We start from the raw sequence: 18,448 nt of genomic DNA, 5'->3' as shown, positions 1-18,448 counted from the left end.
AGACCCCGTATGAAATTAGACTTGGACCTTGTGGAGATTCCCACTTATATGTATGTATGTACTATTAGACAGTTATGCCCTTAACTCCAATCAAATTAATGTACCTTTTGACATTTATTGTAAATGAATAAAGTACATAATTGATTCATGTCATTGTTGTGTGTTTCTGTGTAATACCCTTAAACTGGACACTTATGAGACTCGTGTTACTTTAGAATCTTTATAGCCGTTGGATAGATCTAGGGAGATTTATCCTGCCAAAACTGTCACTGATGTACCGCCAAGTTGGTTGGGGTGGTTTGTCTCATCTGCTAGGGTGAGACCTGAGGTACATGCAGTTGGGTTTCTTGAAGACCTGAACCAGACCGAAATTCTGGTATTACCCTAGACCTTCGAGATAGATGGGCAAAACTGAAATGTTACACCTTACCCCTAGACTCAATTATGGTACTGCACTAGGTGTCGGATTGGACTGTCTTTGATATGCCAATCAGTGAGATCCTTAGAGGGGGTCAAAACCTAGGTTTGTTGGGACAGTCCGAGAATTCATCTGAGTGGGTGATCATAGTGATAGGATCAGCCCCTTTGTCCGACAAGGTCCTCTCTTATCGGGTAGTGTTTGATCATTATGTGCTGAGAGGTTAAGTGTAAAACCATTAAGGGTAATACCTGATGGGCTAATCTTGCATCTGCCCACAGTTCTTGGGTTTTCATAAGGTGGCTGGACCCAATGACCATTTAATGTAAATGTTGGGCCCATTAAAAGCCCATGGTGATGGACTCAAGGGTTCACTGTCTCTTACAGTGAATTCGGCCAAGCCTTGTAACAAAGGCTGGGCTGAACCCATGTGGCTGATGTGTAGATCAATATTTAGGTCCCACGTCATACAAGGAGAGCCAACTAGCAGCAGGTTAAGAGGTTAAGTGAATACATAAACTTAATGGGCTTAAAGCCCAATTCAAACTGGGTTAATTAGATTAATTAAATAGGGGAAAATCTGGGTTTGAATCAGCAAATAAGGATAAGAGGATAAGTCTTATCCACTTAAAGAGTTTAGATCAAAATAAAGATTTGGATCAGGAAACTCCTAATTTGATTAGAATTAAGCTGATCTTAAACTATTGATAAGATAAGGGATTATCCTTATCACTTAAATAGTCAATATCCAAATAAAGATTTGCATCAGGAAACTCCTAATCAGATTAAGAGGTTGTCTCTTTAAGGTTATAAATAAGAGAGCATGGCAGACATGCAAAACACACAACAAACATTACAACAGTCTATAGAGTTCTCCCTTGTTCTAGCCGCCCCTACCCAGTTCGATCTTCACTTGTGGGAGTGATTAAGAATTGTTCTTGATATTGCTTCTTGGCAGAAGAGGCAATTTGAAGTCATGCTCACCAGCCCTCTACCCCATTCTTGCTGAAGAGTCATCCTACTGATCCTGTTTCACCTCACACTGTGTCATATTCAGTGGAAGCAGTTTTTGGATTTCTCCTTCGGCATGAACACCTTCATTGGGAGTTACTGCTACTCCGTATCAGGTATATCTTTGTCCTCCCTTTTGGTTTCCGATTTGGTTCAAAATTGATCCTTGAAAATGCAATTTTCTAAAATAGGGAATGCAATTCCCAAATGGGAGAGAGAAATTTTTGAAATTTCGCCCAACCTTCCTGCAGGGTTCGGCCATCCATATGATGGATCTCTCATCCCTTCAGAATGGTATCAGAGTCAGGTTCAAATCTTGAACCGAATTAAACAAAATCTGGATTTGCAAAAATGGGCAGAAGGCGTTCTACCCGATTTGCGCAGTTAACGTTTTTCTGGGAAATCAGTTCCTAGTTTTTGGGTGAATGATCTGAAATTAAATCTTTATTAATCTGATTTGTATTTAGAATTGTTCTATATATTTTTCTTGGATTATGAATTGTTCGTATGGTGGAGACCTAATTCTTTTATTGGCGTAAGAAATCTGCGCACCTACTTATTTATTCTATTCATTCTTGGTTTGTAATTAATTTTATTTTTTTAATTTTTAGACGGAATGTATAGAAATTCAAATCTGATGTAATAATAATAGAAAAATTAGGTTTTCTATTTTGTTTCATTCGAAGACGAAGCAGAAAGTGCAAAGGAGAGAATTTCACAGATTCGGGTTCAGCAATCTGTGATTTGCAGTTTTGGAAACTGCATACTGCGAACAAATATTTGTTTTGTAGGGTAGCAATCTTACAAACAACCCTCTTATTGATTCTTGATTGTCATGCATCAGTTGTTTAATTTCAGATCATCTTCTTGAATTGAATCTTGAATTAAACATCAAACCCTAGACTCATTCGAACTAGATTGGACCAAACTGGTTGGACCGAATCTGTGGTTCGATAAGGGGTTGTTCTCAGCCCTAAAATTTTCTATATGGGCCGAGTGATTGATGGTTAATTGCAAGATGCAATTCGGCCCACATCTGTAAAATCCAGTTTTAATCTATTAAAACTGCTTTAGCCCAATTTAGCATAAATGCTATATGGGCCGAACTGCTCTTTGTAGTTCCGCCCATATACCTAGATAATATTAATTGGTAATATTATGAAATTAAATGGGCTTTATATATGGGTTTTACAGTTATTTAATTGATTGGATCAATTATGGATTTCATGCATGTGATGTATGGATGTGTGATGTGCTACGTTCATGGGCCATAAGCAATTGGCCCATGCTGTTTCGATAGTGGCTCTTACGCACACCATGGCTGAATGCACATAATTGTCATGGTGTCCTTAAGATCATTGGATGATATCCCTACGTGGTGGGCCCCACTCCAGCTTCCTCCCCAAGAGGAACCATGCGGAACCCTAACTGTTTAGGGCCCATCTAAATCTAGCTTTATGAAAGCCAATAGGAGCCACTTTGGTTTCACCTAAATTAGATCTATGAAGTTTTTTTATCCCTCCATTAAGCATCCTTCTCTAGAAGCAAACATTACCAAAACTACGTCAGAAATAATCCCCAAGAAGAGGACTCGTGATACAGTTAATCCCACATGCCTGTGACATTACCGACTTGACCACATTAACATAGATCGTATCACAAGTTTGGTAACGGATGGTCCTTTAGATTTTCTAACCGTAGAAGATCTTCCAACTTGTGAACTTGCCTTCAGGGTAAGATGACGAAACGGCCATTTACGGGAAAGCCTGAAAGGTCTACAGGCACACTTGACCTTATACATACTGATGTATGTGGTCCCCTGAATATTAGGACACATAATCAGCATGTTTATTTTATAACCTTTACCGATGATTACTCACGGTATCGTTACGTGTACCTAATGAGACATAAGTCTGAATCTTTTGAAAAGTTCAAAGAATTCAGACAAGAAGTCGAGAAACAGTTAGGGAAAGAAATTAAGACCCTTCGATCAGATCGAGGTGGCGAGTATCTCTATAATGAATTCAGTGACTACTTAAAGGACAATGGGATAGTATCACAACTAGCTCCTCCTGCTACACCACAGTTAAACGGTGTGTCAGAAAGGAGGAACCGGACTTTATTGGATGTGGTCTGATCACTTCTCATACACTCAGAACTACCCACATCCGTTTGGGGTTACGCATTAAAGACTGCGATATATGTGCTGAATTGAGTTCCAACCAAATCCATTCCGAAGACTCCCTATGAGCATTGGACTGGTAAGAAACCAAGTGTGAGACACTTGAAAATTTTGGGTTGTCTAGCACATGTTAAAAGAACTAGTGCTGACAAATTAGAATCCAAGACCAATTGTTACCTATTTATAGGCTACCCCAATGGCTCTATGGGTTACTTATTCTACGATCCAAAAGAGCAAAACGTGTTTTGTATTTGAAATGCCCACTTCTTAAAATTATATTACATCCTGAATAATAATCATCAGGAAATTATTCTTGATGAAGAGAGCCCAGGGATAGTGGGAGATGTCTCATGTCTACACTCTGCAGGTCATCTCATCGTTCCATTCATATTGTGTTATATAAGTTTGTCCGGGAAGTACATTTTGGAAGAAAGTGGTGTTCACATCACATTTACACATCAAATCTGTCAGGTTGCTTTCAAGCATGGCCAACTCAGGCTTGCGCGACCAAACAGAGCTCTTCAACAGCTCAACCATTGCAGCCTAACCGATCTCATGCACATGCCTTGAAGCTTCATCATTGTAAAGGATGCCTTGATTGTAAAGAGTGTAAAGAAATCGTTAGCCAAAAACAAAAAGACTGTAAAGAAATCGATAGTGACTTAGTTCCAAACTTTGTACTTATTGCAAAGAAAATCTCTTCCAATTTGTAGCGGTGCAAAAGAAAGAAAGAAGACCCAAAAGAAAACAATCAATGCAACTATGCAAAATATGGCCAAAATAGAATAAAACCATGCATTTCCTACCAGTGAATTGACCTTCTTCTCTCGTGGAGTCGTTGACATTAGTTGAATCCATAATTTTCGAGCTTTTGATTTCAAGGTACAAACGAGAAGAAAGTGGCCTAGCCTTCTTTCCTCACAAAGGTGGGATTCATTTTAAAAAAAAAAAAAAAAACAAAGGTGGGATTCCATCAAGATCCTCTGTATAACTAATTAATACTTTAATTGGAGAATTTGCAAACTTGTCCGTTTGTAGAGGAGAAAAAGGAGTTTTGTAAAAAGAGAATTTATATAATTGTTTTATTTACTCTTACTAGCTATTAATTTCTATTAATAATTATATTTTATTAGTTATTTTTAGACAACTGTTGTATTCATTTTATTTGCTTTTATAATTTTAAAATGGAATTCAAATGAACTTTAAATTAATAACAATTAAATTTACAATCAATAATTTTTATCTTAAATGGATTTTAATTTTTAGTAAAATTTATGGATAAATTTATTTTTATTAATTGCAAGATATGTTTTTATTATTTTAATTGGAATATAAATCATTTTATTTTATTTATTTCTATTAATAAAATCAGTTTTACTTTATTTTTATTATTGTTAGATAAATTTATATCCTAGTAATTTGCTGACAAAACTTCCAATTCTTTTGCCATCTCATCTTAGAGAACCCTCCCTTCTCAAACTTTAGACCTTGTATGAAATTAGACTTGGACCCTGTGGAGATTCCCACTTATATGTATGTATGTATGTATTGTTAGACAGTTATGCCCTTAACTCCAATCAGATTGATGTACCTTTTGACATTTATTGTAAATGAATAAAGTACATAATTGATTCATGTCATTGTGATGTGTTTCTGTGTAATACCCTTAAACTGCACACTTATGAGACTCGTGTTAGTTTAGAATCTTTACAGCCGTTGGATAGATCTGGGGAGATATATCCTGCCAAAGCTGACACTGATGTACCATCAAGTTGGTTGGGGTGGCTTGTCTCATCTGCCAGGGTGAGACCTGAGGTACATGCAGTGTGGGTTTTCTTGAAGCCCTGAACCGGACCGAAATTCCGGTATTGCCCTGGACCTTGGTGATAAATGGGCAAAACTGGAATGTTACACCTGACCCCTAGACTCGATTATGGTACTGCACCAGGTGTCGGGTTGGGCTGTCTTTTATATGTCAATCAGTGAGATCCTTAGAGGGGGTCAAAACCTAGGTTTGTTGGGACAGTCCTAGAATTAATCTAAGTGGGTGAACATAGTGATAAGATCATCCCCTTTGTCGGACAAAGTGAATGATCGGGGATGCACTCTTTCTGATGGAAACCTAAAACTGTCGACAGTTGATTTCAACCGTTGAAATTTGTTTTTGCAAAATATATTTTATATACAAAGATATATATATATATATATATATATATATATATATATATATATGGTTTCAAAATGTTTGCAAAAGGTTTTAATTCCCGGGATCAATGTGAGTAGAGAGCGCAACACTGTTCCTTGCAGCCGAGGATGAGATCCTCTCTTGTCGGGTAGTGTTTGATCATTATAGGCTGAGAGGTTAAGTGTAAGACCATTGAGGGTAATACCTGATGGGCTAATCTTGCATCTACCCACAGTTCTTGGGTTTTCATAAGGTGGCTGGACCCAATGACCATTTAATGTAAATGTTGGGCCCATTAAGAGCCCATAGTGATGGACTCAGGGTTCACTGTCTCCTACAGTGAATTCGGCCAGGCCTTGTAACAAAGGATGGAATGAACCCATGTGGCTGATGTGTAGATCAATGTTTGGATCCCACGTCATACATGGAGAGCCAACTGGCAACAAGTTAAGAGGTTAAGTGAACACATAAACTCAATGGGCCTAAAGCCCAATTCGAACTGGGTTAATTAGATTAATTAAATAGGGGCAGATTTGGGCTTGGATCAGCAAATAAGGATAAGAGGATAAGTCTTATCCACTTAAAAAGTCTAGATCCAAATAAAGATTTGGATCAAAAACTCCTAATTTGATTAGGATTAAGTTGATATTAAACTACTTATAAGATAAGGGATTATCCTTATCACTTAAAGAGTCCAGATCCAAATAAAGATTTGGATTAGGAAACTCCTAATTAGATTAGGAGATTGTCTCTTTAAGGCTATAAATAAGAGAGCAGGGCGGACATGCAAAACACACAACAGACGTTACAACAGTCTACAAAGTTCTCCCATGTTCTTGCCGCCCCTACCCAGTTCGATCTCCACTTGTGGGAGTGATCAAGAATTATTCTTGATATTACATCTTGGCAGAAGAGGCAATTTGAAGTTGTGCTCACTAGCCTCTACCCCATTCTTGCTGAAGAATTTGGTTCTTGTTGAAGAGCCGTCCTACTGATCCTGTTTCACCTCACACTGTGTCATCTTCGGTGGAAGCAGTTTTTGGATTTCTCCTTGGGGGCGTGAACACCTTCATTGGGAGTTACTGCTACTCCATATCCGGTATATCCATGTCCTCCCTTTTGGTTCCAGATCTGGTCTGATTTGGTTCAAGATTGATCATTGAAAATGCAGTTTTCTAAAATAGGGAATGCGATTCGAGATGGGAGAGAAATAAATTTTTGAAATTTCGCCCAACCTTCCTGCAGGGTTCGACCATCCATATGATGGATCTCTCATCCCTTCATGTATGTATGTATGTATGTATGTATGTATGTATGTATGTATGTATGTATGTATGTATGTATATCAACATTTTAAAAAATTGATTAAATATGTTTGAATATATTTAAATCTTTTCTAACGAATTGTAAATGTTAACTATTTTATTATTAATTTTTAAAATAGTATCCAATAAATTAGAAAATGATTGATATCATAAAAAATCATGGGAAATAGAGATCCTCGCAAGGATGGGGGTGGGGATAACCTGGTCCCTGCTAGAATGAATAAAATGTCAACCTCTCTCTATCCCCCTTTAGGTGAATTTAGTGACCCTAAAACCTTGCTAGCCCTTAGATATGTGGACCAGGGCATGACCTGGTCCTTGCTAGCCCTTAGATATGTGGACCAGGACATGTATCTTGTGAGATATTAAACTGAATCATGAATCATCATTGGATACTATTTTATTGGTTTATTAAATTAGAATAAATAAAATCTCAACCTCTCCCTGCATCCTCCTTTTGGTCAATTTAGTGACGCTAAAACCTTTGGATTTCTATCTCCTTTTTGGTGTTAGAGAACGAAAGAATAAAAATACAACTATAACGATTTACTAAATCAATGATAGAATGTAGACATAACTTTAATTTGAATGTGTGGGGCAAATGAATATGACTGGAGAGATTTATGAAATTAAGAAATAAGAGAGGTGATAGTGATATATATGCAAATAATCGGCCCTTCCTGCAAATTGTAGAGAAAAGACACAACCATGGAAACGAAATAGATGTACATACTAATCAACATCATATTTGTTATTTTTAGACAACTGTTGTATTGATTTCATTTACTTTTATAATATTAAAATGGAATTCAAATGAATTTTAAATTAATAACAATTAAATTTACAATCAATAATTTTTATCTTAAATCTTGAATGTTTTAATTAATCATTAATATTTATTAGTTTCATCAACAATGTTTTAATTTAATCAGAATTTAAATTACTTTATTTTTATTAATTTCTATTAATAAAATCAGTTTTACTTTATTTTTATTATTGTTAGATAAATTTATGAAATCATTAATTTATGTATGTATGTATGTATATCAATATTTTAAAAATATGATTGAATATGTATGAATATATTTAGATCTTTTCTAATAAATTGCAAATTCTAACTATTTTATTATTAATTTTTAAAATAGTATCCAATAAAAAAACAAAATGATTGATATCATAAAAAATCATGGGGAATAGAGATCCTCGGAAGGATGGGGTGGGGATAACCTGGTCCCTGCTAGAATGAATAAAATCTCAACCTCTCTCTATCCCCCTTTAGGTGAATTTAGTGACCCAAAAACCTTTGGATTTCGATCTCCTTTTTGGTATTAGAGAATGAAAGAATAAAAATACATCTATAATGATTTATTAAATCAAAGAAAGAATGTTGACATAACGTGAAAGAACTCTAAAAAAGGGAAGTCACTTTAAGGGGGCGTTCTTTTTTCGGATTTTAAGAGGGGGGAAAGTTGGTCAATTCTAAAAAAGGGAACTTTAAAACAGCTAAAAGTCTGTTTGGTAAGAAGTGATGCAGCACAATCTGGGCACTCCTAACTGGCTGAGAGTTGGCTCCTAGCTGTGACGGACGGCACCTGAGAGGAAGAGGAAGGTGAAGGGTTCCCAGGGAGCTCTCCCTGAGGGAACACTCCGATGGCTAAGTTAGAACTCTGAGAAAAACTCAAAGAAGACATAGAAAGTTAAGAGTGTTGAAAGTGCTAGCTTCAATACCTTTGCTTCGTGAGGGTCGGGGTCCTTTTATACCGGAGCTCGGTCACATCAAACGTAACTGCTACTGCCCTAGCCGTTACTGCCAGGGCAGGGGTGGCAGGTGCAGGCTGCTGCTACAAGCTGCTACTGCAGGGTACGGACTCGTCAAGCGTGCCATGCCTTTCAGAGACGGTAGGTAGAACGCCGCCTGGCAAGGGATCCGAGCACTGCCACCGGATCCGGCAAGTATGGATGTCAGATGTCAGGCAGATCTCCCTGCAGTCTTCCGAGCTACTGTACACCGAACCACCTGTGGCAGGTTTGTCTTGCACCGAGGTGCCGAGGTACACCGAGGTGCCCGCACTGGAGGCGAGCCTTAAGCAAGTACGAACAAGAGTCTCGATGGTGCTGCCCCGAGGTGTTTCTCCCTCAGGACACTTAGCCAAAAGTTGGGGTGCTTCCTTCTTAGGAAGGGAGAGCTCAAAGTCCCTTAGGAGGAGCTCGGGTCCCTTTGCATGGGGGAGCTCGGGGTGCTCCACCCTTAGGTTCGGGGCGAGTTGGGCCTTGCTTCTCAACAAGCTGTCACACCCGCTGAGTCGTTTGGCCGGGCTTCGGCGAGCTCGCTGCGCCGAGTAGTGGCCAGGCTGTCACGTTGAGTTGTCATTTATGCCAGGTCATGTCCACGTGTCCCCATGCTACGAGGTCGAGCCAAATCACCCAACATCAATTGCCCCCCACTCCCCATTCTAGGGGTGTTGACCTAGCGCGGGGAGTCCAAAGTCTGCCGGGTGGATTTGGCTAGGAGTCCAAACTTTCTTGTTTGCCAGCTCATAGGTTGGACCGATTTTCTGCTCGGTTCTGCCAAGCGCAGCTCGGGTCGTGTACGGTCTATGCACGGACGTCACGTGAGTTATAGACTCCGCGGACATCATAAAACGCGTTAAACTGATTTCACCTTGAAGGTCGCACAACCGGTTTTTATGAGGACCGTCAGATCATTTTGATCTCAACCGTTGATGCCTGCGTATAGTGGCTATAAATAGCGGGGGTCCTGGCCATTTTTCTTCACCACAAATCTTCAATTGTAGTTTTGAGCTCGCGTCCAAAGCCTCCAGCTCGGGTCAGTTCTTCCCAGTCTGGTCCATCTCTTTTCGGTGAGTCACCCTAGCTGTTCTTCGGTTTCATTATGTCTTCCTTTGATAGCCAATTAGATGAGCCCGAGGTGCCCGAGGTGGGTACCTCGCCTCAGGATAACCCTACCGGAGTCCAGTCCCCCGAGGCGCGGGTGGCCTCGAGTAACTTGGCATCCACCTCTCACCGAGGTCGGATGCCGGACAGGTTCGGGCCTTCCACAATGACCTTGGAGAGGCTCTGTCAACTCATTCAGCAGTACAACCTGCCCAGGGAGTACACCTACAGTATTCCTACGGGTAACTTCCCATGGGAGCACGGCCCTGATGAGGTCGTAATCTTCCAGGACCAGCTCATAGCCGAGCTACGCCTTCCCTTCCATCCACTCATAGTGGAGGTCTTGATCCACTTCAACGTTACGACAGACCAGCTTCACCCGAACTCGGTCCATAACGTGGTCGAGACCATCTCCCTCTGCTACGAGTATGTCCTCCCCCTTAACTTGGACATATTTTGTTCTATCCTCACCATCAAGAAGAGCGCTTCATGCGTTCTCCCCGAGCACAGGAGGGCGTACTACTTGTCCCCTCGCCCGGGGTTCAAGTTGATGCATAAGCTTCCTAGCAAGATCCCGGCCTGGAAGCAGGACTACTTCGTAGTCCGGAACCCTGCAGGGTGGCCCTTCCCTACTCATTGGAGGGCGGCTATCCAAGACCCCGGCATCATCCTCGACACGAAGACCAGGGAGACATTCCAATCGTGGGCTGAGGTCGGTTGTAGTTTCAAGGACTTCATCACCGAGAGTATGCTCATCCAGGCCGGCTTGAGTCCGGGTAGGTAGTTAGTACCTTAGTTGTCTGGCCTGCTCCTTTCTTTTACTCGAGTACTAATGCTGAGCTCTGTTGCAAGTCCCATGGAGGCAGACAAACTTAAGGGAGATCGGCCTTCAAGCACATGAAGGGAAGGAAGAAGCAAGCTGCTAAGAGAGCCCGTATCAAGTCAACTCCAGCCCCCACTCCCGAGCCCAAGCTTCTGCCGGCTCCAACCTCCGAGCCCGAGCTCCCTGGGCTCCTCCGATTATTGAAATGGAGGAGGAAATACCACCTAGGGAGCCCGAGACTTCGGTCGAGCCCGCTATGAGGGCGGCAACTAAGCCAGAGGTCGCCACCGGGGCTGCTGACGTAGCAACCGAAGTCTCCGCCGAGCCCATTCGTACAACCGAGAATGGGCTGCTGATGTAGCAGCTCAGCTCGGGGCCCGGGCTGGTAAGTTCTCTTCTTTTTCCTTTCCTTTTCTTTTATATATATATATATATACTTTTCTTCGGTACTAACTAACTTCCTTTGTCAGGCGAACTCCGTCGTGCACGCCCTTGCTCTTTAGTCTAAGAGGAACCTGAAGCGGGCTCTGACCACCGAGGAGTCTTCCTGCGCTGCCCATACCGATCTACTGGCAGCTCACGAGTAAATCCACCAGTTGGAGAGCGGCGCCAGGGGCCAGAGGGATATTATTACGGTGCTGACGGCGGAGAGAGACGAGCTAGCACACGAGAAGGACGTGCTAGCACGCAAGAAGGACATGCTAAGGGGCGAGGTGGAGGCCCTCAAAGCAGAGTTGGCACACGAGAAGGGCGTGCTGAGGGCGAGCTGGACGCCCTCAGGGTAGAGGCGGAAGGCCTTAAGGAGAATAAGAAGGCCCTCTTGCACGAGGTGGAGTTTCTGAAGGCGGACCTCGAAGAGAAGACTGAGATCTTCACTCAAGCGATAGAGGAGACGAAAGTCAAGGCTGTCGCGGAGTACATCCAATTTGATAAATTCGATGCCGTTCTAGGGGAGGCTTACCGCAAGGGGTTCAAGCTCAGCAGGTGGTTCATAAGGCACACGTACCCCGAGCTTGACACAAGTGCCATCACCACCTCGCAAATCACGGATGAAATAGCTCGTCAAGCCACAGAGGATCCAGATTCAGAGGAGGAGGATGGTGACGAAGAAGCGGACACCCCTGACCAGCTCGAAGCTCCTGAGGAGGTCTCACGTGGAGACGAAGAGCCCCCGAAGTGATTGTCCTTGTATTCCAAGCCTACGAGCTCCGTCTTTGTAGTGGTTTTTTTTTTTTTTTGGCAAGCTCACTGTACAAAACTTACTTGTTAATGAAATTGATCTTTCTTTCCCAAGTGTTGTTTTATCCGAGCTATCATGGTTGAATATGCGAGATGATTGACATAGTAGGGCATAGTAAGGCACATGCCCGAATTGTCTTGTGGCGTGCACCGAGGTGATTGACAGTGAGGCATAGTATGGCATGTGCCTGAACTGTCTTCTGGTCATATGCCGAGGTGAGCTAAGCATCGCGGAATCTGCTGGTCTGCTTGCGCCCTTGATGCATCATGTACTGTGGTGCCGAGCTCCTTGGTTAGCTCGGTGTCTTAGCTCCTAAGAATTTGTTCGCGTCATCAGGGTGGCTAGGTTATTATGTCGGAGTCTGTTAGTTTGGCATTTTGGCCCTTGAGCTCTGAGAGTTCCGTGGCCTACTCTCGGTGTTCGCCCATGGCATAGGAGCGACTGTGTTTTATTGCGCCGAGGTCTCTGTCAACTCGGCGTTTTGGCCCTTAAGCCCTGAGAATGACTCATGGTTCACTCAGTTATTTATAGGTAATACTGCCTTAAGTTGACAATATTCCATGCCCGATGTACTTGTTCCCCTTCCAGGGTTTCGAGCTCGTACGTTCCTTCCCCGAGTACTCGCTTTACTCGGTAGGGTCCTTCCCAGTTTGGACCGAGCTTGCCAACACCGGGTTCAGGCACCATAACCTTATGGAGAACTAGGTCGCTAACGCATAGAGTCTGCTTTTTTACCCTGGTGTTATAGTACCGAGCTACCCTTTGTTGATGGGCTGCGGTCCTGATGTATGCAAGGCCCCGTACTTCTTCAAGCAAGTCAAGATTGGTGTGTAGCTCGTCTTCATTCGCCCTGTCATCATGCGCTTCTACTCTTAGCGAGGGGACTTCAATCTCGGCTGGAATGACTACTTCAGTGTCGTAGGTGAGGTTAAAGGGGGTTTCTCCTGTGGCTGTCTTTTCTATGGTGCGATAGGCCCACAATACACTGGGCAGCTCGTCTGCCCATAGTCCCTTAGCTCGGTCTAGTCATGCCTTTAGTCCGCGGAGAATAGCTCTATTTGTGACTTTTGTTTGACCATTTGCCTAAGGGTGTGCCACTGAGGTGAATTTCTGCTGAATTCCCATGTCCTGACACCAGTTTTGGAATTTGTTGTCTTCAAACTACTTACCATTGTCGGAGATTAGTACCCGAGGTAACCCGAAACAACACACTATGTTCTTCCAAAAAAAGTTCTACACATTCCGGACTGTGATTGTTGCGAGAGGTCCAGCTTCGACCCACTTCGTAAAATAGTCGACAGCTACCACCAAGAACCTCCTTTGTCCTGTAGCTGGTGGGAATGGCATGAGAATGTCAATCCCCCATTGTGCGAATGGCTACAGGCTAGTGAGGTACTTTAGGTTGGCAGCAGTTCGGTGGTGGATGTTGGCGTGCTTCTGGCACTTGTCGCATTTTTTGACGAGCTCGGTCACATCTGCCTTCATCGTTGGCCAATATTACCCCTGTCGTAGTGCTTTCTGAGCGAGGGCTCTGCCCCCCAAGTGCCCACCGCACAGGCCCTCATGAGTATTGCGGAGGGCAAGCTCGGCTTGAGAGGGTCGTAGGCAGCGCAGGTAGGGGAGCGTGTAGGATATTCGGTACAGTCGTCCGTCTATCATGGCGTATTTGGCTGCCTGACGCTCTACCCTCTTGGCAGCATTACGATCTGCGGGGAGGGTCCCGTGTAGCAAGAAGCTCGTGAGTGGATCAATCCAGCTCGGCTCTGCTTGAACAACGGGAGCGACCTCCTCTGCCCCCTTGAGAATGCTAGGCCGAGGCAAGTTCTCTATATACACAGTCCTCATGGTGTTATCACCAGTGCTAGCTAACCGGAATAGGGCATCAACCTCAGCATTCTCTAACCTTGGGACTTGCTGGATGAAGTGTGACCGGAAGTTGAGCAGAGCTCTTCTCACTTTGGCTAAGTATGCTACCATGGTTGGCTCGCGAGCTTCGTACTCACCCATAACCTGATTGACCACGAGCTAGGAATTGCTGCAGACGACAATGTGTTTGGCTTTCACTTCCTTTGCCATGTCCAGCCCGGCTAGTAGCACCTCATACTCTACTTCGTTGTTGGATGCCACGAACTCAAGGCGTAGTGCGTACTCCAGTTTCACACCACTTGGCTCATACAGAACGATCCCAGCCCCACTGCCCTGCCGGTTTGACGAGCCATCGACATGAAGGATCCAAGGTTCCTCGTCCCAGCTCGCACTTGGCCTAACTAGGAGAGATGTCGCGCTGGTTGCTACTTAACGGTGCTCGAGTTCAACCAGCCCGGGAACCCCAAGCTCTCCCATACTGGCGGCCTCATGTTCCACCGGCCTGGGGACTTCGGAGCTAAAGGTGCATTCTGCGACGAAATCTGCCAAGGCTTGGGCCTTGATAGCAGTTCGCGGTTTATACTGGAGTTCGTACTCGCTGAGCTCGACGGCCCACTTTGTCAACCTTCCCGAGACCTCGGGTTTGAGCAAAACTTGCCTCAGAGGTTTGTAGGTAAGGACAACGATGGTGTGAGCTTGGAAGTACGGGTGGAGCTTTCGAGCTGCTATGACCAGTGCATAGGCTAACTTTTCTATCTCTGGGTACCTTGTCTCTGCTCCCTGCAACACTTTACTAACATACTAGACGGGTCGTTGGACCCGATCTACTTCTCTTATTAGTACCGAGCTGACCGCCTCATCACTTGCCGAGAGGTATAGCTCTAAAACATCACCTACTTCGGGTTGGGTTAAGACTAGGATGCTGGCGAGGTGCCTTTTGAGCTCGTCGAACGCGAGCTGGCACTCTTCGGTCCATTCAAAGCCTTTGCCTTTTATGGCCTTAAAGAAGGGTAGGCAGCGATCTGCTGACTTGGACATAATGCGGCTCAGAGCGGCTAACTAGCCGTTCAGCTTCTGGACCTCCTTTAATTTTCGGGGTGGTCTCATTTCTAGGATGGCTTTGATTTTGTCCGGGTTGGCCTCAATGCCTCGCCAGTTAATGATGTACCCTAGGAATTTACCCGAGGTGACACCAAAGACACACTTGTTGGGGTTTAGCTTCATATTAAATCTACACAAAATTTTGAAAATTGAATGTAAATCTTGTATTAACTCATGTGAAAATTGGGTTTTGACAACCATATCGTCTACATAACACTCTACTTTTTTTCCAATTAGTGGCTCAAACAGTTTGTTTACAAGTCTTTGAAAAGTGGCCCCAGTGTTTTTCAACCCGAAGAGCATGACCTTGTAACAGGCGAACTCGGTTATGAAAGCAGTTTTCTCTTCATCCGCTGGGTCCATCCCGATCTAATTGTAGCCCGAATAGGCATCCAGGAAGCTCAGCAACTCGTCCCTCGAGGTCGTGTCCACTAGACGGTCGATCTTGGGAAGTGGGAAGCAGTCCTTTGGGCAAGCTCGGTTCAGGTCGGTGTAGTCGACGCACATGCGCCATTTATCGTTGGCCTTTTTCACCAGAACGGGGTTGGCCACCCAACTCGGGTAATGAACCTCCCTGATAAAATCGGCTGCAAGGAGCTTCCCGACCTCCTCGTCGACTGCCCTCCATCACTCTGGGCTAGGTTGCATTTCTTCTGTCTAACGGGCCTAACTACAGGATTAGTGTTGAGCCTATGAGTTATAATGTTGGGGCCTATGAGTTATAAGACCGCAGGGGTTCTTCAATAGAAGCATCGATCTGAAGTACTCGGGCTGGGTCCTCTGCCGAAGCCAGGATGGGATGGTCTCTTCGATAGGTGTGGCTCGCTCTACGAACTGCTCCGCAGGTCGTTCTATAATGATTTATTAAATCAAAGAAAGAATGTTGACATAACGTGAAAGAAATCTAAAAAAGGGAAGTCACTTTAAGGGGAAATTCTTTTTTCGGATTTTAAGAGGGGGGAAGTTGGTCAATTCTAAAAAAGGGAACTCTAAAACAGCTAAAAGTTTGTTTGGTAAGAAGTGATGCAGCACAATCTGGGCACTCCTAACTGCCTGAGAGTTGGCTCCTAGCTGTGACGAACGGCACCTGAGAGGAAGAGGAAGGTGAAGGGTTCCTGGGGAGCTCTCCCTGAGGGAACACTCCGATGGCTAAGTTAGAACTTTGAGAAAAACTCAAAGAAGACACAGAGAGTTAAGAGTGCTGAAAGTGCTAGCTTCAATACCTTTGCTTCATGAGGGTCGGGGTCCTTTTATACTGGAGCTCGGTCACATCAGACGTAACCGCCACTGCCCTAGCTGTTACTTCTAGGGCAGGGGTGGCAGGTGCAGGCTGCTGCTACAGGCTGCTATTGCAGGGTACGGACTCATCAAGTGTGCCATGCCTTTTAGAGATGGCTGGCAAAACGCCGCCTGGCAAGGGATCCGAGCACTGCACCGGATCCGGCAGGTACGGATGTCAGGCACGAACGGATGTCAGGCAGATCTCCCTTCAGTCTACCGAGCTACTATACACCGAACCACCTGGGGCAGGTTTGTCTTGCACCGAGGTGCCGAGGTACACCGCGGTGCCCGCATTGGAGGCGAGCCTTAAGCAAGTACGAATAGGAGTCTCGATGGTGTTGTCCCGAGGTGTTTCTCCCTCGGGACACTTAGCCAAAAGTTGGGGTGCTTCCTTCTTAGGAAGGGAGAGCTCGGAGTCCCTTAGGAGGAGCTCAGGTCCCATTGCATGGGGGAGCTCTTGGTGCTCCACCCTCAGGTTTGGGGCGAGCTGGGCCTTGCTTCTCGACGAGCTGTCACACCCGCTAAGTCGTTTGGCCGGGCCTCGGCGAACTCGCTGCTCTGAGTAGTGACCAAGCTGTCACGTTGAGTTGTCACCTATGCCAGGTCATGTCCATGTGCCCCCATGCTACGAGGTCGGGTCAAATCACCCAACATCAATTGCCCCCCACTCCCCATGCTAGGGGTGTTGACCTAGCGCGGGGAGTCCGTAGTCTGCCGGGTGGATTTGGCTCGGAGTCCAAACTTTCTTGTCTGCCAGCTCATAGGTTGGACCAGTTTTCTGCTCGGTTCTGCCAGGCGCAGCTCGGGTTGCGTACGGTCTACGCACGGATGTCACACGAGTTATAGGCTCCACGAACGTCAAAAAACGCACTAAATTGATTTCCCCTTGAAGGTCGCGCAGCCGGTTTTCATGAGGACCGTCAAATCGTTTCAATCTCAACCATTGATACCCGCATATAGTGGCTATAAATAGCGGGGGTATATAAAATGATTTGGGGTTTTTTAAGCATAATGGCAATTTGCATCAAAATTCTACACCCAACTATCTCATCACAAGCCCACAGCCCAATACCAACACACCTTACCCAATATCCAACTAGTATGTCGATTCAAACCCACTTAGTCGGCCTATAGCAAGTGTTTCAAATAGTGACGATCCCACAAATTTCTCCTCAGCAATATAAGACCCACATTGACGACGAGAAATGGATAAAAAAGACTGTAGCTCTACACCCAAATAAGACATGAACTCTTGAAGAACTTTTCCATCAGTAAATGTATCAATTGGCTCCAAATGGGTATATAAAATCATATACAATAATTCTATAAAGCGTGTCACCAAATGATACACACAAACATGCCAACGGCTCCATAGAATGCTACAAAGCATGAATTGTCACCAAAGGATACAAACAAACATGCCAACGGCTCCACAGAATGTTACAAAGCACGTCTTTGGCAAACTTGTTACCGTCGTGCTGCTGTCGAGAGATGGTGACACGCGATATGCAAGCTACACAAATTGTTGTATTGGTCTAAATTAAAGCAGGCCTCACAAAATTGGTTTGTAAAATCTGCCAATGGTTTTGGTCCATGTTGATTTAATCATCACAAGAAATAACTTTTTTGTATTTGTCGTCAAGGACCTTGGAGCATATTCACAAGCTAGCATCTTCCTAGCTCTTATGTAGTTATGTCAACAAGAAATATGCACTTGGGACATTCTTAAAGGAAGTCGATATGCTTGCTTATTTTCAACCCCAATTTCTTCCCTGTGTACTTAATCTGGGTCTGGGTCGACTTTACACTGCACCGGGTCTGGGTTTTTGGGTCGGGCCTGTTCAATTTTTGACAAATTACTGACCCAATTTCACCCAAATTGCACCCCTATGGCCCTATCCACAAGTCCTCCTCAAGTGACCTCAAATTATGTGCCTATTGCAATTCTGATTGGGTTGCATGTCCCATGACAAATCGATCGATTACAGGGTATTTCACCACTTTCGGTTCTTCCCCATTATTCTGGAAAATAAAGAAGCAGCATATATACCATGTCTAGATTATTTGCAGAAGCTGAGTATCATTCGATGAAAGCTGCTACAAGTGAACTATATATATGGC

The sequence above is a fragment of the Nelumbo nucifera genome, chromosome 1, assembly GCF_055504915.1.
Source record: "Nelumbo nucifera cultivar China Antique chromosome 1, China Antique-T2T, whole genome shotgun sequence".
NCBI lineage: Eukaryota > Viridiplantae > Streptophyta > Magnoliopsida > Proteales > Nelumbonaceae > Nelumbo > Nelumbo nucifera.
Note: the sequence above shows the minus strand (reverse complement) of the source record.